The 23,474-nt window shown below is 41.2% G+C and overlaps 1 protein-coding gene across 4 annotated transcripts in view; it reads left to right on the top strand.

Moving 5' to 3' along the window:
- The window catches only part of LOC121878529, a 49,358-nt gene that overhangs the window by 11,329 nt on the left and 14,555 nt on the right, over window positions 1–23,474 (top strand). For 2 of the 4 annotated variants that reach the window (XM_042384925.1, XM_042384839.1), the window contains exon 2: window positions 19,002–19,149. The exons of the other annotated variants lie outside the window; for them this stretch is intronic. The gene's annotated coding sequence lies outside the window, so the exon portion shown is untranslated. The remainder of the gene's footprint in view (window positions 1–19,001; window positions 19,150–23,474) is intronic. 4 annotated transcript variants of the gene reach the window in all.

The raw sequence follows: 23,474 nt of genomic DNA, 5'->3' as shown, positions 1-23,474 counted from the left end.
TCTGGCTGCACTCCGTTATCCGGTGATTACGACCCAGGCTGGCGAAGTAGCGACATTCTTCCCTTACGAGGGAAATTTGCTTCCCTGTGGACATGCTGAGGAATGTCCGACACATCTGAAGGTGATCTCTGTAGCATAACGAGCAGCGTTCATCGTCTGTTTCTCTGGTTGTCTTCATTCTTGATGTCACCAGACCCACAAGTTTCTTCTTCGACAAGGATTGGCATGAGGATGAGTCTGCATATATTCAGGTTGGTTCCTCCGGTCCTTGTCAACCATATCCATAGTGAATTCCAACATCCACTCGATCACAGGAGGCTTCCCTTGCTTCCCTTTGTATTGATGCACGTTATTCACATAGTCGTCACTTATGGTCCTTCATCAACGTTAGTGGTTTCAGCGAGCGAGTTTGATGCTCGGAAGTACTTTTTGATGCTTGGAAGTACTTCTGCGCTCCTCCTGGTGAAATATTTCCGGCTCCGTGGTTAAGGTGAGCGTCAGGAGTCCTCTTGAAGTATATAGCGTTTCTTTGTCAGTTTCAGTTTCAGGAAGGTCGTGTCTCTGGTAGTGATAACACCTTCCCGCGATCCTTTGTTGTTGTTGAGATTGTCGGACTGTAGTCCGACACGGGCCTTTTCCTGCAGGCGGCCCGTTTGGTGGTTCCGGGTGGAGCTCTTGGAGCAGCCAGGCCGGATTTGGGATTGGGATGGAGGTTATCCTACCTGCAGGTATGAAAGGATACTGCAGGTTTGCAAGTGTAAGCCGACCCCCGATCAGTGAACGCTTACCACCAACTCCCACTCTTGGACTTGGTCAGTTTCGGAGTGGCGCGCCCCCTGAGCTGGGGTCCGCACTTGCTGGGGGGATACTTCCTAAACTATCTGGGTGATGGGTATCGTGTGATGACCCGGAGAAGGTGGTGCGTGGTTTGTTTGGGTCTTTGGGATTGCTACTGCTTGGAGCATTCATTAGAAGTTTCCAGCTGAGGGTCTGACCATGGGCGTAGAAGGCCACTCCGGATCTATGGTATTTTGGTCCACCGAGCCGTCTGTGAAGTATGATGCTGCATCGGCCGGTGTTCAGTGGCTATGGGCTCCTGAGTGTCATTGCTTTTGGAAAGTGGGTATGACAGGTGGAAACACGTTCCCTCTCCCTCCAATGGGATGTTCCCGTCCCTGAAGCGTTGAGTGTTGGGAACCTTCCTTGGGTGGGTGTCGAGGTGTAGCAGCTAGACCAGGGGTGTCAAACATGCGGCCTGACACACTCTTGCATGCGGCCCTCGGCCCATTTGCTGGTCCAGCCTTACCTTGAGGAGCTAAAACTAAATAGTGAGTGTATCCCTCAGCTTAATAAAATAGTCCACTGTTTCCTAGAATAATATACTCAATCAACATCACCAATGAGCTCCAGTGAGATTCTGTGTTGAGGAACAAGTTTTTGAGTGTTGATGTTGGCACATTTTATCAATATTTTGGACCAAATTATCCCAGGATTAAATGTTTTGCCTCAAAGATTATGTCAATGTTTGGAAGTACATATGTCTGTGAACAACTCTTTTCTGTGATGAACTGAAACAAGTCTCGGCTTCGGTCTCAACTTGCTGATGCGCCCCTTACTTCAATACTGAAGGTTGCTACAGCTCAGTCGTTAGTGCCAAACTTTGATGCACTGGTTCATACCAAGAGGTTCCAATTATCAGGAAGCAGCAGTAGCAAACAATAAGATGGATCGAGGTAAGTAAACACTTGATTTGTTTGTTTTTAAGGGTTTCGCACGAGCGCAGACTAAATCCACCTTTCTTATTTTGTCGTACTACTCACCTACGAGGTAATTGCGAAATGCTCATAATTATGTTACTTGGCCCACACACTGTGTACTCATATTAAATCTGGCCCGCCTTGGCAAATGAGTTTGACACCCCTGAGCTAGACACTCCTGATTCCGGCGGTTGACAACGTGTGTCTCGCGCATACCTCGTTGTGGCTGTCATCCCTTCACTCGTTTCCAGAAAGGGTTTTCCTCATGGTAATGACAGCATCTCACCAAAGTCCTCCGTATCGCCTAAAGTCTGAAGTTGCTCCATATGATCTTTCATATTCTGCATCATTGCCGTCAATTGGGTGAGCGTCAGCTGTCACTCCCCCGATTACCGTGGCTGTGTGAGTGACCGGTTAGCATTTCCGTCGTTCAGGGCCTCCAGGTTTTCTATGCTGGTTAGGCTGGTCTCCTCTGCTTTGTTTCCTTCCATGACTGGTGACACAGTGAACTCGATTTCGCTCTTTCGGTGGACAGCTATAGAGACGTTCGGTTAAGCGGGAACGCTCTTCAACTGACGCGTCTGCTTGTTTATAAAGATGTCATATAACTGAGGTTATACAAATGATGTCATACAATCTGAAGTCATGTAAGCGATGTCATACAATCCCGACCACAGTGGTGACACACAAGCGACTTCCCTCAAACGCGTGACGTGCACTACACACGAGTGATGTCACACAAACACAACCACACTGATGTCATACCCGAGCGACGTTGTCACACTAACGCGCCCACAGTGATGCCACACACGAACAACGTCCTTGCTTGTATACTGAAATAGATACATTCCATTGAATGTATTCTATTTCGTATTCTCAACCTGTAATACAACTGAAGTAATATAAGCAATGTCATACAATCACGACCACAGTGGTGACCCGATTTGATGTCACACAATTGGAGTTGATGTCACATAGACTCGAGTTGATGTCACACAGATGCGTGCCATGCGCACGAGTGATGTCACACACGAGCTAGGATGTCATACTAACACAGACTGATGTTACAAACACTACTGCGGCGCCCTTACTTGTACAACGTTATAGCTTGTCACAACCTTAGTTGTTATTTCTTAATTACACACGCACATACACATATATACACATATACATATATTTGCAAGTAAATCACTGTAGATGCGCGTGATCTAGGTATATGCTGATAACCACAAGGAAAGAAGAAAACACGAAGTTCCCAAACGCTTTTCGTGTAATTCACATCTTCAGGGGTGTTTTCTTCTTTCCTTGTGGTTATCAGCATATACATATATGTACATATAACTTGAATGTTGTACACACACTTAACCCACAAATCTTTTTCATTTATGTATGTTTTCATGGTTCCTTATCATCATTGTTTGACTTAAATCTAAATGTAACACCAATGTCTTATATAATTACCGTGAAATATACTAAGACTTATATACGTTCACTTAAGATAAAGACAAAGTAAAAGTTAATGAATCTTATCAGAATTATGTATCTGTTAAGCAAACCTTTGTGATTATTTTCTGAAGTTAATTTTGTGATATAGTTGATATTTGATATACTATGGTGTCACTGGTATAGGAAGATCAACTGTTAGTTATAATCACTTGCGTGCGTGTCCGAGAGAACGCTAACAACCCGTCCGCCCAGACCAAGCATTACGACACTGTCCGGGTGTTCTGAAACCTTAGCTCACTGGGTGCGCAGCCTCCCTGTTCGTAAGGAACGCTCACAGCCCCGTACGCGCAGACCGAAGCTTTATGACACTCCAGGTATTTAAGACACTTCACTCAAACACACAGCACTCGCTATCACTGTCTCCCTGCTGACGACGCACGTGATCCACCCACTGTGGGTGGGTGGGTGATCGACGAGCCTATGCTCTCCCACGCTGAACTCCGGCGTTGGTCCTTCGACAGTCCTCCCGTATACGTTTTGACTGTTAACTATTGGTTTGTTGCTGGAGAAATAAACCCTCAACATTGACTCGTACCATATAATTCGGTCAAAACCTGTTAAAGAACAATTCACATACAGTCAACCCTCGCTTTACGCGGTCCCACATTCCGCGTTTCCACGTTTACGCGGTACCCTGCCGAAACAGGAATGCTCACATTCCGCGGTGCGTGTACCCCTTTACGCGGAGAGCGGCTGGCGAGCCGCGCCATTTTTGGATCCAAACCTCCCTCCATCTCTCCCGCCATCCGCCATGTTGTGTAAGCGACGCGAGCATGGTGCACACAAGGTCGCCCAGTCATCAAAACATTACTGAGTTCTTCACCCGCCACCCACCACAGCCGGCCCAAGTCAGTGATAGTGATAATTATAGTGAGGATATGGACTTTGAGGGGTTTGACAAAGAGGCCCTGCAAGCCTCCGTGGTGGATAGTGATACAAGTGATACAGGTGAGGGCCAATAATCTGCCCTCTGCCTCGGAACCAACCTCCCATCCCCGTGTGCCCAGCCATCTTTTCTACTAATGTAAGTGTTAAAAACCTAATATTATTGATATTTCTCTTAATTATTAATTGTGTGTGCATACCATCATAAAGTTAAGATAATATTTTTACTACAACATAGTTGTGTGTCGTCAAAAAGTGGAGTTTGGGGGTCGGCCTGTTCTCTATTTCAATTAATCCCATATGTTATGTTGTTTACTTTACGCGTTTCTCACTTTCCACGGTACCCTGTGGGTTGAATTAACCGCGTAAAGTGAGGGTTGACTGTATAACAAATGCTGTTATCTCAGGACACATAGTATGAATAATACAGTACATAGCCTGTTAACATCTTAAGTATAACTCACATGTTACATCTGTTGATACATCAGGAGACAAGTTGTATAATATGATCATATTACAGTACATAAATATACTTATTAAAGTTATTTAGAGTTTGTATTTACGTTTTAGGGTCTTGGGGTCTTGGATTCGACCAGCGTGTTGTTTCTCCTGCTAGAATTGATAGTATAAGCAATATTACCATCCTTCAGCGGCCATCTGTTTATGACTTGCGACCAAAACATGTTGTCAGCACTGCCTTCCCACCCCTTCTCACCCTCTCTCTCTCATGCTTATCTTACTGTGGAGGTAACACACATTCTCATTGTTTGATCTTTTCATTTTTGCATTTATTTATGGTTGGTTATTTAAAATAAGGCCAATTCACTTCAAGTATTGCATCAAATTTTATGTACAGTAGTGTAAACACTAGTGACTCACTTAGCGTCTGTTATTTAACTGGAACTAATGGTGTGAGTAAAATTTTTCATTTACTTGAAATAGATTTACCGATTTATTTGTTTATTTATTTATTTATAATATACTGTAATATATTAACACAAAGTATTTTTTCTTTAATTTATAAACTTGTTTTTCAAAAGGATGCTACCATTATGCCTTGTAGGTGAAGTTGACCTGACATTTATGGTGCATGTCTAAAACCAAATTCAAATCCGATGACCTGACTTGTTCATCATCTTCTCCTAAATTTACCACTGTTGGAGTTTCAAAATTGTAGTTTCAAAATTAACGTGGTCATTTACTGAATATTCTTTGTAAAAAATTACTTTAAATGAATTATTTATAGGAGATAAGTATTATGATCAGTAATACTGTACCTCAGACACAAGGCTAAAATTAGCCACAGCGGTACAGTCCGGTCCTTTCCCTTTCGTCTCGTCACTGGCAAATGGGGGGAGAATGATGTTTGCTGTGAAGTCATACAGGTATTGTTCTTTTACGGTATGTTAGACAGGTTTATAATACATTTTTATTATTTTAATATACCGGTAATCTTATTTTTAATCCAGCTTCCCAAACGTAAGTTTCAGTATAAAATAATTAGTGGTAGGACCTTGTGAGTGGTTTACGATGTTCTCCATCACCACTCTTGACACGCTAAACCACAATATTTAAGAGGTAAGAATTTTATACCTGGTGCTTAAGACGACCACTAATTTTGGGCTGATTTTTTAATGTTCAAATTCCGTCTTATAGGCCGAGATATACGGTATGTAAAATAAATTTCAAAATGACCAATAATTTGACTGTAAAAATGGAAAAATAGTTTATGTTCAAGAGAGTCTCAAACAAGATGTTCCCTCCACTGAACAGAGACACAAACTGACGCCAAGCTTGATGTGTTGAGTGACTGTTTGGCGCGCTAAAAACTAGTTCCCTGTACAGTCGGCCCTTACATACGCGGGGGTTAGGCAACAGAGATACCCACGAATGTTAAGAATCCGCGTATTTTTGCTGCCCCCCCCCAAAAAAAAACACCCCTGGCCCCCCATGTCCTTATTTACCGTATATACCTGTATGTAGTTCAAGTTTTTAAGACCAGATTTTTTGGCAAAGAATTAGGGGTCGACCTCTGAACGGGTAATAGTTTCGTTAGGTTGAAAAATATTTACCAGTAACTACCTGTGCTACCATGGTATGGTAGCACAGGACGATGTAAAACATAAGGTATTCATTTTTTAAAGTTTATTTATAGATACATAAATTCTTGTTCATTACATTTGAAACATCAATCTTTGTTAATTAAATTTGAAAGAAAAGAAAACTATGATACCGTATTTCTAAATACCGGGTATTTTCATTAAAATATTACATCACAAGTATATTTTACCTTAACTGTGACTGAATGAATATATTCTCAGAAATAAATATGGAAGTGTAATATTTTTGCTGAAATGACGTTAGTATTACAGTGGAAAGTGGGATAAAATCATGACGAAAACAATGACTCGCTTTCTTTCGTTGTTCAAAAGATTTTACCGTAATCGCTTTTCAAATGGTTTTCAGTTAAAAACTGTTGTATTACAATAATATTCTATCATAATTCACTTGAATAAATACTGCGAATACTATTTAAATTCCAGTCATATGGATCAACACCATCATCAGCCATAGGATCATCAATATCTTCATCCTCATTCACGCTCTCATTAGCCTCATAATCCCACAACAAGTCGTCTTCTGTTCCATCAAGAGCATTCGAAATCCCACATTTCTTAAAAGATTTCACCACAATTTCTGGTCTGATTGCGACCAGGGCGACCAGGTTTCTGCCATATCAGCTAGACGGTACACGTGTTTTTCGAATCGTTTTCGGTTGAAAAACTGTTGCATCACAAGTGAATTAGGATAGAATATTATTGTAATACAACAGTTTTTTAACTGAAAACCATTTGAAAAGCGATTACAGTAACATCTTTTGAACGAAAGAAAGCGAGTCATTGCTTTCGTCACGATTTTATCCCACTTTCCACTGTAATACGTACGTCATTTCAGCAAAAATATTGCATTTCCATATTCTCAGGAATAAATAGTAGTTTTGCTGAAACGTAATGTATTTCAATGTAAATTAGGATAAACTACATGAAAACAAAAGACTTTACCTAACCTTCCATTGTTCAAGATATGTTAATCGTTTTTTTTAATAGTTTTCGGTTAAAATACTGTTATATTAGTGATATTCTATCCATACTGTGCTTGATATAATACATTCATGGAATGAAATATAATACATTCATGGAATGAAATATTTTTGCTGAAATGACGTACAGTATGTATTACAGTGGAAAGTGGGATAAAATCATGACGAAAGCAATGACTTTCGCTTTCTTTCGTTCAAAAGATGTTACTGTAATCGCTTTTCAAATGGTTTTCAGTTAAAAAACTGTTGTATTACAATAATATTCCCTCCTAATTGACTTGAATAAATACTTGAATGGAAATATAAAATATTTTTGTTGAAACTACCAGCGTTTCAATGTAAAGTGTCGTAATAATAAATGGTAAACAATTTACCTTTGGCACTCAGTGTTACATGCATGGCGAGCCTCAGTTTATAGGACGTAGAGTGTTTTTACTGAAGGTTTTGTTGTTCCAATACCCTCAAAAACTTGGGTCGATCTATAAACAAGGAATATCATAAATTAACGATTTTTTGGTCAAAAAATCAGGGTCGACTATAAACGAGGGAGGGGTATAGACGAGTATATACGGTAAGTAAAGAAAAACACTATGTACATGTTTACAAACACTTTATTTAATATTAAAATGCAAAAAGAGCTATAAAAACAATTATTAATGTACTGGCTGGCATCTCCACTCGTCCCTGCTCCATCCTCCAGAGCGTCACCACTCGTCCCCGCTCTATCTTTCCGCCTGCACATCGTCACCATAACTTATTCAGCAACTCCACCTTCTCCTGCAGAGTCATCACTTTCTTCTGGTGCTTAGGGGTGGCTCCAGTTGGTGTCTTTGATGCTCTCTTGGGGGCCATGGTAAATGTGGGTAGCAACTATAGTGCTGATGTCAACACAAGCATGGTTACAGCGAGACTGACTGACTGACTGACTGAGGGAGCGCAGGAACTCAGGGTGGCGTGGCGGGCGATGTGTGTGTGTGTGTGGTGTGGCGGGCAGTGTGTGGTGTCGCGCGCGATTTGAATGTATATTCCTCCGGCGGCAATCCGCGTATGTTAAGCCCGCGTATGTTAAGGGCCGGCTTTACTTCAGTTATGTTAAATAATTGTTAAAATGACTAAAAAATTTTTATATAGAACTTGGAAAATTATTGAATAGTACAACCTTCTTGATATTTACTCAAATGGTAACGAATTTAAGCCCTAGAACCAATTACTGTACAGGTTGTACCTCTCTAGTCCGGCATGGAAATTCACCCTTTTCCTGGATAGATAGTGACTTGTGCTTATGCTTGGAAGCACTAGCAACACTTTCTCTGCATCATGGTCTCTTTGAAGGGTTAAATGTCATATAGTAACTTCTCAAATTTCGCGAGTTTTTAATTCTTAACGTATTTAATTGGAACACACAAAAAAATAAATAAATAAAAATTTTGACGGCGGAAACTTGAATTTCGACGGGTTTGAACGGCCCGCCAACGTGCAGACGACGTGCATAATCGTGTAAACAGCGTCATTTCTCTTGTGTACAAAAGATTCATTATTGTTTATTACTGAATGTCTTTTTTATTGAATTAATGTTTATGTGTGCAAAATGAGCAATACAATTCATTAATGATACGTAGAATATTAAAACACACGAGGAAATGACACAGCATTGTTTTCGTTGATTACAAAACCAGTGACTGACTGGTTCTACATATAAAACTGAAGAAAATAAGACCTTGGTTGTAGCTGTAGTAAAATTAATATGGTTTTTTTAAGTAATGTTATTTAATGTTAATAAATGGAACAATAGAAGTAGCTAACGATAATGGTAAAGAAAAAAGAGAGATCGCGTATGTAAGTGCGCATGCGCACACGTGAAAACATATCGTCATTACTTTACATAAGAATATGAAAGCAACACTTATTTACTGTTCATATATATTTTAATTAATGTTTCTGAATTTGTTTTTATTGAATTAATGTGTGTGTGTGTGCAAAATTAACAATACAATTTATTAATAATATGTGGAATATTAGAGGAGACGAGACGGCTGCCGGCATTGTTTATGTTAAAGCTTACAAAACCAGTGACTGATTGGTTCTACATATAAAACTGAAGAAAATAAGACCCTGATTTTAGCTGTAGTAAAATTAATGTAAAAGAATTAATATGGTTGTTTGAAGTACCTGTAATGTTATTTAATGCTAATAAATGGAACAATATAAGTAGCTAACCATTAATGGTAAAAAAAAAAATTGAGACTGCGTGTATGTAAGTGCGCACATGTGAAAACATATCATCATTACTCTACATAAGAATATGAAAGCAACGCTTATTTACTGCTCATAATATTGAAGGGTTAAATGTTGTACTCTGTATAGACAAGCAGAGAGAGAGAGAGAGAGAGAGCAGCCAAACTGCCGGATGTAAACAAACCTTAATTTCCCGCGGCTGTTTTTTTTTTAAGGGGATTAGCCCACCCGGGCATAGGTCACTGACCCACATTGGGGCCTGAGGGGCAAAAATTTAATACTCCTGTAATAATAATAATAATTCAGATAAAAAAAAAAAAACTGCCTATCTACCTATTGGACAAACTAAAATCGTTCCGGACCACAGAATGCCGGACTAGAGAGGTACAACCTGTATTGGCAAAAAAAAAAAAAAGATCTGCCTATCTACCTATTGGACAAACTAAAATCGTTCCGGACCACGGGAGTTTCCGGACCACAGAATGCCGGACTAGAGAGGTACAACCTGTATTGGCGAACTAATACTTCAGCTGGTGAGCGGGTGAAAACATGTTGACACAATTTCGTAAGGATTTCGTTAACCAAATTTTTGTTCGTCAACCGAGTTGAAGATTCTTATGGAAGGTAATTCGTTAACCGAAATTTCGTTCACCGAGGCGTTCGTTAACCGAGGGATCACTGTACTGTACTCTAATGTGGCTTAGAAATAAAGAAAATATAATATAAACCAAGAAAATGAAGAACATGGGTGTGTGTGATAGTGAATGTGTATCTATGGAGGCATTTATAGCAAAGGCCTTGGCTACAAATTACATGGTCGACTCACCAGCCCATCCGTTTCGTATATTGTTACTTGTAGTGAAACTATAAGAGTTGTGAAAATTCATAACAATAATCTAATGTGGCTTAGAAATATGGAAAATATAAAATAAAACTAAAAGAAAATTAAAGAGCATGTGTGGGAAGTAATTGTGTTATGGAGTGAGTTTTTCTTCGTTTTTTGGCACTTTTGGCTTTCTGTAGGTGAACCTCGTGGTTTTAGGTCTTCATGGGGTTTTCATTAACCTAATCCCCGTGTTGTTTAAGGTTTTACTGTATTTTGTAACTCGGGTATTCTCAGAGTTGTATAAAGTACCGAACTTTGTTACTTGAGTAAAAGTATTGTTTGGTAAAATGTTTCTCAAGTAGAAGTAAAAGTATCCAAAGTTCTATGTACTCGAGTAGAAGTAAAAAAGTACTCAATTATTGAAAGTAAAAAGTAACAACAAAATTATTATCTCAAATATGAAAATAAAGCCAGAGTAAATTATAAAAACTAGTTAGCTAAAGTTAAAAATAAAAGACACAGCATTACACATGCTTATTTACATATCTTCCTATTGAAATTAACAAAGAACTGATTCTCAAAATTATGGCTGTCGAGTCAGGATCTCTTCGGGCTAAATATAAGCCCAGCATGACCTACCGGAAGAGAATATGCTCAGCCACTCACAAGGATAGTGAATGGGCTGTAGATATATTCATCCAACACTAAGATCACTTTCTTCCTTATCCACACAAGTATCATCGATGAGGACTTTTGGTCCACAGACATAATGTTGTTTCTGCTCACATTAGGTTCAGATACAGACCCATCTGGCAAGTATCTGAGGTGGGGGATGACCACACTTCTCTTCCTGGAAACTTATTTGTAATAATTTAGATTTAATTCTTGTACACTACCAATGCCTTGGTGGTGCTAACCCCCATTGTCCTTAATTCATATCAATATTGTCTCCATATCACAAGTCATAGCGTGTCCTGCCTGACACGAGTATGTACCAAGTTATTAGTGTCTGACTGCATGGTCTATTGACTAGGTTTGTCACCCACTGGGGGTGTATAAATTACAGGTACTTACGACCTACTCGACTTACGACCACCCGCACTTGCGACCTGCCTCAGTCGTACCAAAATTTGGTCAAATTATGTATTTTTGAGTCTCAAAGTCAGTACACAGACAAAATTTTCATCTGTAATTCATTTTAAAATGGCTGGCAAGCTTAAAAGTGAGAGTTTTGTGGTGCTGAGAAGAAAAAGAGACACCCATTTTCGATTTTCTATGTGTTATTTAAGCATTTCCGATTTACGACCATTTCGACTTACGACCTGGATGTCGGTCCCTAACCCTGTCGTAAGTCGGGGAGTACCTGTAATTAAATAATAAGCCCAACATGACTAAACTGATGATAACAAATGGACAGATGCAGGTTGTGGGGTGTTAAGCTTGAGAGATACGTCACATAATGTTGAGAAAGACCTCAGTAGCTCCATTCCATCCCTTGGGCATGCCAAGTAGCTATCAAGTTCATTCATTTGAGTTTGTGGATGATTGTTGCCTCCATAGTGACTGAGTCTGACTAAGACTCACTGTGAATTGTCCCTCTAATTGGGGGTGTGACTGTGGTGACATCACTTTTTGATTCTAATTGAGGAGTGGCTGAAATTTTCACACAGCGTAACATATACTGTAGTGGGTGCTGACGAAGGGGGGGTGGGGACAGCGGTACAGCAAGTCCTCGTATAACGTCGGCCCGCTTAACATTTTGGTGCTACATTGCTAATCTTTAGATACCAAAAATCAATTTAACGTCTCAATGACTCGGTACAACATCGTTTTGCGTCGTCACGGACTACCTTTTACGACGCATCACCCCCTCTTGTCTCTCCGCGCTACGCACTCTTGGCAGCCGCAGAGTCTCAGTGACTCGCCACCCCCCTCCTCTCCCGCCCTCCTCCACTCCCACCCTCCTCCTTCACTCCCACCACATTCCTCCCCTCCCGCCATCCACCTCCTCCGCTTCACTACCCGCCACACACTCGCTCTACCACCCCCGCCCATCGGTGAGTACCAATACAAAGTTAGTACAGTAAAGCCTCGAATAACGACAGTAATGTGTCCTACAATATTGCAATGTGTTTTAACTGTGGTACCTTTGATGCAGCTGAGTGAGATATCAGGTAATCTCACGGCGTGTCACCTTTGATACAGTCGTAGATTGGTTGATAGTTGAAATCGTCACAGCTGTCCTGGGTTGTACTTGTAATTATCTTAGCTTGTAAGTTACACAAGACACATAGGTACTGTTCTCTTCACTCGTTGTTCCTTGGTTTAATGTAAACACACGTGGTGATTTTCTAGTTATATTGGGTAGTCATGTCTGTACAATTATTTGGTATTGACAGACTAATGAGCATTAGCTATTAGCTTGTAATTAGGTGATATAATTAGAGAGAGGTACAGCCTGGAGAGCTGGCTCTCACGACACGACTTTAGAGTCTCGTGTCTAGCTGTGAACTGTCGAAACTGGCTGTCCTCTCTTGAGTCTGGTGCCTGGTGGTTGTAGAGTAACCACACTTCAACACAGACATTTATCTAAACAAGCCTACTCACACACGGAGGGTTGAGTCTGTAGATTTATGGGCTGAACACCCGAGAAGGTGTGAATGAACAAATGTTTATGTAGCTGTATGCTCAATAGTCTGGGTGATAGAATGTATATAATGAATATATGTCCTTAGCCCATATTTATATAATATTAATGTGACAGAGGCTCATACAAGTGTAAGGTGAATCATCGTATCTTGAATCATTAATTTCCATTAAAATAAAGCAGTAATAATGAGATGCTTTCTCAAGTGTGACCTTTTCATATCTTTTGAGAGGCTTTTCCCCTCTTTAACCCCCAAAACAATACATTTAGTGAAAAATGCAAACTACAGTTAACCCTCACTTCACGCGGTTAATACAACCCACAGGGTACCGCGGAAAGTGAGAAACGCGTAAAGTGAACAACATAACATATGGGATTAATTGAAATAGAGACCGGGCCGACCCCCAAACTCCTCTTTTTAACGACACACAACTATGTTGTAGTAAAAATTTTATCTTAACTTTATGATGGTATGCACACACAATTAATATAGAAGAGGTTAGGTTAGGAAAAATAAAGGTTAAGTTAGGAAAAATAAAGGTTAGGTTAGGAAAACTTAAAGTTAGGTTTAACACTTACGTTAGTAGAAGAGATGGGTCGGCATACGGGGATGGAGGCTGGTTCCGAGGCAGAGGGCAGGCTACTGGCCCTCAGGTGAGTCACCATCACTGTCATCCACACTTGTCAGGGCCTCCCTGACAAATCCCTCAAAGTCATCGTCACTGTCTCTACCTCTGTCACTATCACTGGCTTGGGCTGGCTGTGGTGGGTTGCGGGCGAAGAACTCTGTTATGCTTTGCTGACGGCTGGTGTTTATGTTGTCGTGATAAACCTTGAAGTAGGGCTCCATAGTCTGCAACAGCTGGTTAGTGAAGATTTCATACCTGTTTGCGTCAGGGTCGTCGGAAAGGAGGAGCTTGACTTTCTCGATACACTCGATGGCACCCCTAACATTACTATGGGATAAGCGGTGTTCTTCTTGGGATGACACACCACCTGCCTCTTCACTGACGTCATCATCATCTACCATCTCGTCGGTAGTCACATCAGGATCCCTTATCACCTCCAGGATGTCGTCGTTGGTGGTCTCGGAGAAGCCTGCAGCTGTAACACACTGCGCAGCTTCTCTGGCAAGGTCCACTGCTACTGCAACAGTCTGAACCTCACCAGTCACAGATTGACTCTGCCTAACGGCCGGAATGCCTTGCAACACATGTCTCCGTGCGTGACGAACAGTTGCTACAGACAGCTGGTCCCATGCCTCCACCAAGAAGTCCACAGCTTTCTTGATGTTGAATATTCTCCAGAATTGTTTGAAAAGTACTTGTTGCTCTGCCAACTGTTGATCCTCGTCGTCTTCGCTCTTGCTCCCTGGTGTTGGTGTAGTCGTTCAGGAGCTTGAATTTTTTAGTAGAGAATGCAGCTTTTACATTACAGATTAACTCTTGGTCCATGGGCTGTAATATAGATGTAGTGTTGGGAGGAAGGAAGACCACTTTTACGTTGGGGGTGACGATCTAACAGTAGGGGCGAGTGTCCTGGTGCGTTGTCCAGCAGCAACAAAATCTTGAATGGCACATTCTGTTGCTCACAGAATTTCTTTACATCGGGAACGAAACAGTCATCAAACCAGGAGAGGGACAGTGTAGAGAACATCCATGCCTTACGTGCGGTCAGCCAGTGGACATTTAGCTTGGTCATGTCCATGCTCTTGTAGGCGTGCGGCTTGCGTGCTGTGTGGATCACCGATAACTTGAGTTTACAGGTACCGGAGGCATTGGTGGTAAACAGGACGGTGATGCACTCCTTCTGCAACTTACGGCCCCGAATCTTGCTGGCATTCTTCACAACGAAGGTCTTGGAAGGTAGCTTTTTCCAAAAAAGACCAGATTCGTCCATGTTAAACACCTGGTCGTCGGTGTACTGTCCTTCCTCCATAATCTCACGTAAAAACGGAGGAAATTCCCTAGCCGCAACACGGTCAGCACTAGCTTCTTCACCACCAATGTTGATATTGGTGATCTTGATCCTCATCTTAAACCTCTGTAACCACCCAGAGGAAGCATTTAAGGGTTTGGGCTCTGTAATTCCCATCATTCGTGACACTGCAGCATACAGTTCACGTGCGTACTCCTTAACAGAGCGCGTGTCCACCGCTATGTTCCGTCGCGCCTGACGCACCAAGTAGCTCACAAGTAATTTTTCCGTCTTGAGAAGCACCTGGTTGTGGAAATACTTAATCATAGAAGCACCTGTAGACTTTGTGATGTTCATGTGCTCCTTTATCTTGGCTGCATCCTTCTTTATCGTCCGGATCGTAGATTCGTTCACACCATGCTGGCGCGCCAAATCAACCTGTCTTGTTCCTTTCTCCAACTCTTGGATGATCTTGTACTTCACCTCGTAGCTTAAGGAACGTCGTGTCTTCTTTGGCTTAGGGCGGCTGGGTCCAGGCAAGGAAAGGTTTCTCTCTCGGGGCGGTGGTCCGGTGGAAGCCATTTTACAGAACAATGGATGCACGATTACACGGTGTGGCCTGGAGGGATGAAACTGCCGCGGCTAGGTCAAGCGTCGTCTTTCCTCCCTCCCTCCCTCCCTCCCTCCCCCGGGTGGACACGTCATATTACTTTAAACCAATTACAGCTAGCAGCGGAGGGAGGTAGGGATGCATGGCCAATCACAGTCCGATACGTCATATGACGTCACTGATAACGCAACAGAGACATGCACTGCGTAACCTTACCGCGCGGCTTGCCCAGGCTGAGGCGGGAGCAGGCGGGAGGGCCGAATCTAAAAATAGCGTCGAGCCAGACACTCTCCGCGTAAAGGGGTACACGCACCGCGGAATGTGAGCATCCTGGTTTCGGCAGGGTACCGCGTAAACGTGGAAATGCGGAATGTGGGACCGCGTAAAGCGAGGGTTGACTGTACGTTACATAGTATTTTAAAATATGGAGTAAGAAAGCAGAAAGGTGTGGGTGATTAGAGAGATGGAATGGAAAGGAGTGGTAATATGCACCATGTTGCCAAGTGCTCCTCAACAGCTGATGTTTATCTCACCTCCATGCAGTCACACAACAAGACCCTCACTGGGTGCGTGTTGTCTTAATTCCCGTGTGTGCGTGTGTGTGTGTGTGGGGGGGGGGGGTAATCGCACCCAGTAAGGTCAACTTTATGTGGCCGAAAGCACAATCAAAATCACAGTTCCAAACAAAAACATACTGTACAACCTGTTATTGTTGCTGCATGGAATGTCAGGACCCTTCTGGATACTGGCACAAATGAGTTTCCTGAAAGAAGAACATCCCTTGTGGCAAAAGATCTGGCTTGGTATAACATCAACATAGCAGCCATTAGTCCCGGCTACCAGATGAGGGTCAACTCACAGGACGGGGGTCTGGCTATACCTTCTTCTGGAAGGGTAAGCTTGCTGCGGAGAGAAACTGCATTTATAGAGTTGGCTTTGCCATCTGCTAATGCATCCTACACAGGTTAACTGAAATGCCTATTGGGATCAATGAGCGCCTCATGACGCTCCAAGTCCCACTGAATCACTCACGGCATGCCTTTTTCATCAGTGCATACGCCCCAACACTCGAGGCAGAGGATGACATCAAGGAGGCCTTGTACGCCGACCTCGACAGAGTGCTAACCTCTATCCCCAGAGAAGATAAGGTTGTGCTCCTTGGTGGCTTCAATGCCAGAGTTGGCAGAGATGCTGATATTGGCAGGGAACCATAGGGAGAAATGGACTAAGCAAGTGTAATCCCAATAGCCTACTCCTTCTCAGCAAGTGTGCTGCACACAACCTCACTATCACCAATACCTTGTTTAGGCAGGCTGACAAGTTCAAGGGTTCATGGCAACACCCACGATCCAGACACTGGCATCTCATTGACTACATCATTGTCAGAGAAAGAGATCGCCATGAAGTCCTCATCACCCATGCCATGCGTGGTTCAGACCACTGCGACATTGATCATCAGCTCGGCAAAGGCAGCAAGCTTCCAGAAGTTGTTTTAACACTAAGCGTCTGGAGGATCCAGTGGTGGTACATGCTTTCAGAGAGCAGCTCGAACATGGGATGATAAACAACCCAACATCAAACAATGCCGAATGGGATATTCTTGACACTGTCATGACAAAAACCTGCAGAGAGACCCTCGGCCATATCGAAAGAATACACCAGGACTGGTTTGATGAAAATGACCTGGCAATCAATGTACTCATCGATGATAAACATGCTGCTTTAACTGACCAGCAGAACAACCCTTGGTCTCGGACCAAAGCTGGCACCTTCCGCAAGAAAAAAAGCGGCTGCCCAGCAGAAACTTCGCTATCTAAAGAATGACTGGTTTAAAAATAAAGCTTGTGAAACACAAAAGTTAGCAGATCAGCACAAGATGGGCGAATTTTTCAATTCCACTAAAACATTTTATGGGCCAATCACTCGTGGCACAGCTCATCTGATGGTAACTCCATAATTAAAGACGATGAAGGCCTCCTTCAGCGCTGGATAGAGCACTACCATTCACTGTTCAACCAAAACACCGATGTGGATGTCCTGACTACCCAGCAGGTGCCTCAGCATCCAGAGCTAACCCACCTCAGCTATCCTCCATCCATGGATGAGGTAGCTACTACCATCAAACAGATGAAAGATAACAAGGCCTCAGGACCTGATGGAATCCCAGCCGAGGTGTATAAAGCAGGAGGACCTCTGCTTACCAGCCGTCTCGACTCTCTCCTGGAGAATATATGGGAAAAGGAGGAAATCCACCCAGCTCTTAAAGATGCCTCCATTGTCAATATTTATAAGAACAAGGGAGACCGGTCAGTCTGTGACAACTACCGCGGGATCTTGCTGCTGTCCGTATCTGGCAAGATTATTGCCCTAGTCCTCCTAAACAGACTTCTTCTTGAGGTCTCAGATTCTCAATGTGGCCTTAGACCATCGCGTGGCACCACTGACATGATCTTTGCTGCCCGCCAGATACAGGAAAAGTGCAGAGAACAGCATCGTGACCTGCACATGGCTTTCGTTGACCAAACCAAGTCCTTCGACTCAGTCAACAGGGAAGCCCTCTTATGGACCCTCAGCTGTTTTGGCTGCCCACCAAAATTCATCGCTATTGTGAGGCAACTCCATGATGGCATGAATGGCAGTGTCTTGCACAATGGCACCCAGTTTGAGTTCTGCCCTCATCCAAACGGGGGTTAAACAAGGGTGTGTACTAGCTCTCTTATCTATTGTCTTGGCGGGTTGGACATAGAGTAAGAGGGGTGGATGATTACTTTTGAGTGCGACTGTACAAATAAACCACCAATTTTTGGTAATGCTGTAGATGTCAGATTCATGGGAAAGAACTACTAAATTAGAAATATGTGGTACAATAATAGTTGAAGCCAATTGCGTGCAAGAACTAGAACATAAACCCATTCTTACCTCTTGAAATTTTGCTTAATTCAATTTTATGTAATTTACATCTTTAGTCTGTGGACTTGTAGACTCCAAAATCAAACGGCCATGTCTGCTATATGTGTCATATATCTTGGCAATGGTCCTTTTTTTGAGAATAGGAAAATATATTTACAGGTGCTCCTCTACTTAAGAACGTTCAACTTACAAACTTTCAGAGATACAAACATCATCACTGAGGGGGGTTACCTGCCAGAACAGGTGTTTAATTGGATGAGCCAGCCAGGTTTTAAGGCTGTACTAAATATCCATAATCTTTTTATTTTTTTACAATATATTTGGTATCTACAAGAGTAAAGTTGGACTTACAAACAAGCTTCAGGAACGTAACTCGTTTGTAAGTAGAGAAGCACCTGTATTAGGTTAGGTTAAGTCTGATAGGTTAGGTTTGATTAGGTAGTGTAGTTTGGTTCATTTTATAAATGATAAATTATTGAGGATCCCTCTTGGTAACTGCTGACATTTATGAAGAACCAGATACTGCTAACCTAACAAAATATAACAAAGCATAACATAACTTAACCTACTAACCAAACCTAAAGAAATATATGAGAATTTTTTTTTAGGTTTGCTATGACTGCCGTACCTACGTGCACTCACAAGGAAGACAATATGATGGATGTTGATTGGCGCCTGTTAATTGAAGCTGAAAGAAATCATGTAATTTATATTACTCAAAACTTATTGTTGGTGCATTTTCGTCAGTTTCATGAGGTAAGAAAGCATTTATATTCTATGGTGCAATGTCGTACATTAATTATGGTGTACAATTGGTATTAACAGTCTTGGGATTTTCATAAGCAAACTTGTGTATGATCTAAATTATTGCTTTAGGGTTTTCAAATGCAAATTTGCATATGAAGTAAAACATTGAAATAACAAAATTTTAGGTTTACTTATGAATTCTGGACATGCAAGATGCACATTTGGCAACGTCAGTGTGATCTGGCAACTATGTAGACTGCACTCTAAGGTCACCATACCAGTCTTCCTTTTATGCTTAAAAGACCCAGAATATAGTGTTTACCCATATTACCCACACATTTTCTTGTGGTTTGTGCTGATTTCTCATGCATCACAGTGATTTCATTTACAGTAATAACGCGCTTTACGCGGTCAATTGAACCCAAGGAGGCCCGCGTAAAGTGGGAAACGCGTAAAGTGAACAACAGAACATTTGGGATTAATTGAAATTGAGGCTGGGCCGACCCCCAAACTCCACTTTTTCAGACACAATACCTACGTTGTAGTAAAAATAACTTCTTAATTTTATGATGGGATGCACACACAATTAATAATTAAGAGAAATATCAATAATATTAGGTTTTTTAGCACTTACATTAGTAGAAAAGATGGCTGGGTACACGGGGATGGGGGGTTGGTTCCGAGGCAGAGGGCAGATTATTGGCCCTCACCTGTATCACTTGTATCAATTGTATCACTATCCACCACAGAGGCTTGCAGGGCCTCTTTGTTAAACCCCTCAAAGTCCATATAAGTCCATATCCTCACTATCAATGACCTGGGCCGGCTGTGGTGGGTGGCGGGTGAAGAACTCGGTAATGTTTTGATGACTGGGCAACCTTGTGCGCACCCTGCCCCCGCCGCTTCCAGCGTATATGAGTAGATGCACCGCGTAAAGTGAACATTCCGGTTCTGGCGGGGTAACGCGTAAAAAACCCAGCGTAAAGCGGGGTATTACTGTATTCATAATAGTGTTGTGAAAGTCCAAGGAGATTGCACCACGTGGCGATAGTGTGGTGCCTCCTGATGCTTCTTCCTATTAAGATATTAATTTTTTTACAACTTTTCTTGTATAACTACGTTTTCCTGATTATTTACTCTTTATAGTGGAATAAGGTTCATACTGTATTGTAGTCATATGAAATTACAAAGGTAGAAAGTGATGTAGTACTGTATAATTATTTTTATTAAGCGTAAAAAAAGATTGTGTTCTACTCTCACTTATTTTATGGGATTAGCCCACCAGGGCACAGGTCAATGACCCACATCAGGGCTTTGGGGCAAAAATATAATAATAATAATAATAATGATGATAAAAATATTACAGTACAGTCGACCCTCGTTAAAACGGACTAATAGGGGGGGAAGGGTGTCCGTTTTAGCCGATTGTCCGAATTAACCGATTTAGGGGTTAATATTGCATTATACAGCTATGTGTATGTTTATATGAGTGCCCCGTCATAGAAGTCCGTTTTCTCTCACTTCAGCACTCCTGAGTCGTCCGTTTTCTCTTAATCTTAGAGTGCACCAGAGACTGTTATATCTTAGTAGTGACACAGAATTTGATATTGCAACTGGGGTTGCAATTGTTGAGGCAACTTAGGTATGTCTGATTACAGTTGGAATATTCAAGATCCATTGTGAGTGATGTTTAAAGCTTCATCTGTCTTTATGGTTGGTAAAACTTGTCAAGTCTGTTAGTCTGAATGGCATGTGTGAGGCCTTGTGTTTGTACAACCGCTAAATATATAAATATATAATGTTATGATAATTATCAGAAACACATACGCATAACGAGGTTTATTACAAAGTGATGAAAAGGATACTGTACAGTGGCTAGTCCACAAAACATGTAGCCTTGTCTCTTTATTTGAGTGCCCCGTCATAGGAGTCAGTTTTCTCTCACTTCAGGACGCCTGAGTCGTCCGTTTTCTCTTAATCTTAGAGTGCACCAGGGACTTTGTTATTTCTTAGTAGTGACACAGAATTTGAAATTGCAACCCCAATTGCAACTGGGACAATCCCAGAACCATAAATTTGATATGGACAGTTCAGATTTCGTGAGTAACAGGCCAGACCCTGAGCATCTAAAGCAGAGGTTCTCAACCTTTTTCACTCCATTCCCACCTTGAGGAACTTTCAACATCCTCGTGGCCTCCTTCATTTTTCTCCCAGAACAGACAAACAGACAAGTGATAAAGACTAAAGAATGATAAAGGAGGAAAGATAAATAGGACAAGAGTTAGAATGGCAAACACACACACACACACACATTCACATACATAACACGCCCATGCACTCACACATAAAGCACACATACAGTCATACACAAACATGCACACAGGTAAACATGCACACTCAAGCTAGCTAGCTGAAGTGTACTTACTGTAAGCAAGAACACGCCTCCTTTGACAAGCACTGCCCAACTTGGAAGAATGAGAAGAATTGTGAGTCATACCAATTTAGCACTAAAATGGTAGGATTATATAAGTAAAGAATGAGTATGAACAATGGCACCAATAAATAAGGGAATAATTAATAAAGGAAGCGTACAAATATTTCACCCACGTAAAGCAGCGACCACATGAATTATGAAACAAAATAAGTAACACCAATTACGGAGTATATTATGCTTGAGTCAAGCTCAAACACAATACAGTCATGCACCGGTTAACGTCCTAGATACGTTCTTGGAAACTTGACGTTAACCGAAATGGACGTTGCACGATCATCACATAAACTTTTTATTTATACTAACGTGAATGTGGAATACTATATACGTACATATACACTTTTACTCTTAAATCACTACTGTAATGTGATACAGGTGATTAATTTTTATCTCTTGTGCAAAATACATGACGTTTATATTAAAATTATTCACTGTTTTACAAGGATTCCAGCAACGCCAGCAGATGGGGAGAGAGAGGGGGCGTGGGGGGAGGGGAGGTAGTACGTTTGACAGTTGGCACAGGCCCAGGTCTAACACGTTTTTATTTATCAGTTCTTAGGTGACTATGCTTCTCTCTTATAAAAAGCCAGTGAAATGACCTGGGTGAATATAATTAACATAGCTGGGATTCTTGTAACATACTGATTAATTTGAATATAAACGTGCTATAATTTGCACTAGACAAAACAATTTTAGTACCGTAATCAAATTAGTACATGTGCACTCCAGCTTTGCACTAAGAAATCTATGTAAATGTACCCAAAAATACAGTTGAAAAACTTTTATAAAATGTACTACAGTACTGTACACTAATGTACAACAATTTTTATCTCTTGAATAAAATATATGACATTTATATTCAAATTATTGGCTGTCTTGCAAGGATTCCAGCAATGCAAATTATAATCTCCTAACTTTAGTCTGAGATATTATATAAGATAAAAACTGTAAGCCTAAAAGCCTGGCTGGGAGGGAGGGAGGGACTGATGGAACCAGCCACGCCACCCAGCGAGGGGTTGAGGTGATAAGTTTGAGGGGAAGGTCTCTGTGTGTTTATTTAACAGTCCTACTAAGCTTCTCTCATTTTAAAATGCCAGTGAAATGACCTGGGAGAATATAATTAACATAGCTGGGATCCTTGTAAGATACTGATTTATTTGAATATAAACATGTTGTAATTCGCACTAGACATAACAATTTTAGTACCGTAATCAAATTAGTACATGTGCAGTCCAGCTTTGCACTAATTTATTTTACGTTTATGTTAGTATGGTGTGTGAATGTAAATGGGTGAAAATAAATGAAGAAATTTATGTAAATCTACCCAAAAATACAGTTGAAAAACTTTTTATAAAATGTACTACAGTATTGTACACTAATGTACTACATTTTTTATATCTTGAGCAAAATATATGACATTTATATTCAAATTAATCTCTGTCTTGCAAAAATTTCAGCAATGCAATTTATATTATCGTAACTTTAGTCTGACATATTATATAAAATAAACAAAGAAATCACCAATCTTTTATCTTGAACACGAGGGGTAGGGGGGAGGGGGGCAGGAGGTGAGGTGACAGAATGTCTGGAATTTGTTTGTTTATTTATTTGAGATAAGATTTGACAGTTGGCGCTGAAGGCCTGCCTGTGTGTTTATTTATCATTACTTAAGAGTGACTAAGCTCTTCTCATAATTTTCCACCCAAACGACCTGGGTGAATATAACTTACATTGGAGGGATTCTTGTAAGATAGTAATTTATTTGAATGTTTTTTTTTCAATTTAAATTTTAATTGTTTATTCCTTGATAGAGGAAGCGGGATCCTAGTGCTGTCACTTGGTA

Source organism: Homarus americanus, unplaced genomic scaffold, assembly GCF_018991925.1.
Source record: "Homarus americanus isolate GMGI-L3 unplaced genomic scaffold, GMGI_Hamer_2.0 scaffold51859, whole genome shotgun sequence".
NCBI classification, from domain to species: domain Eukaryota; kingdom Metazoa; phylum Arthropoda; class Malacostraca; order Decapoda; family Nephropidae; genus Homarus; species Homarus americanus.
Note: the sequence above shows the minus strand (reverse complement) of the source record. Positions and strands in the feature narration are given on the sequence as shown.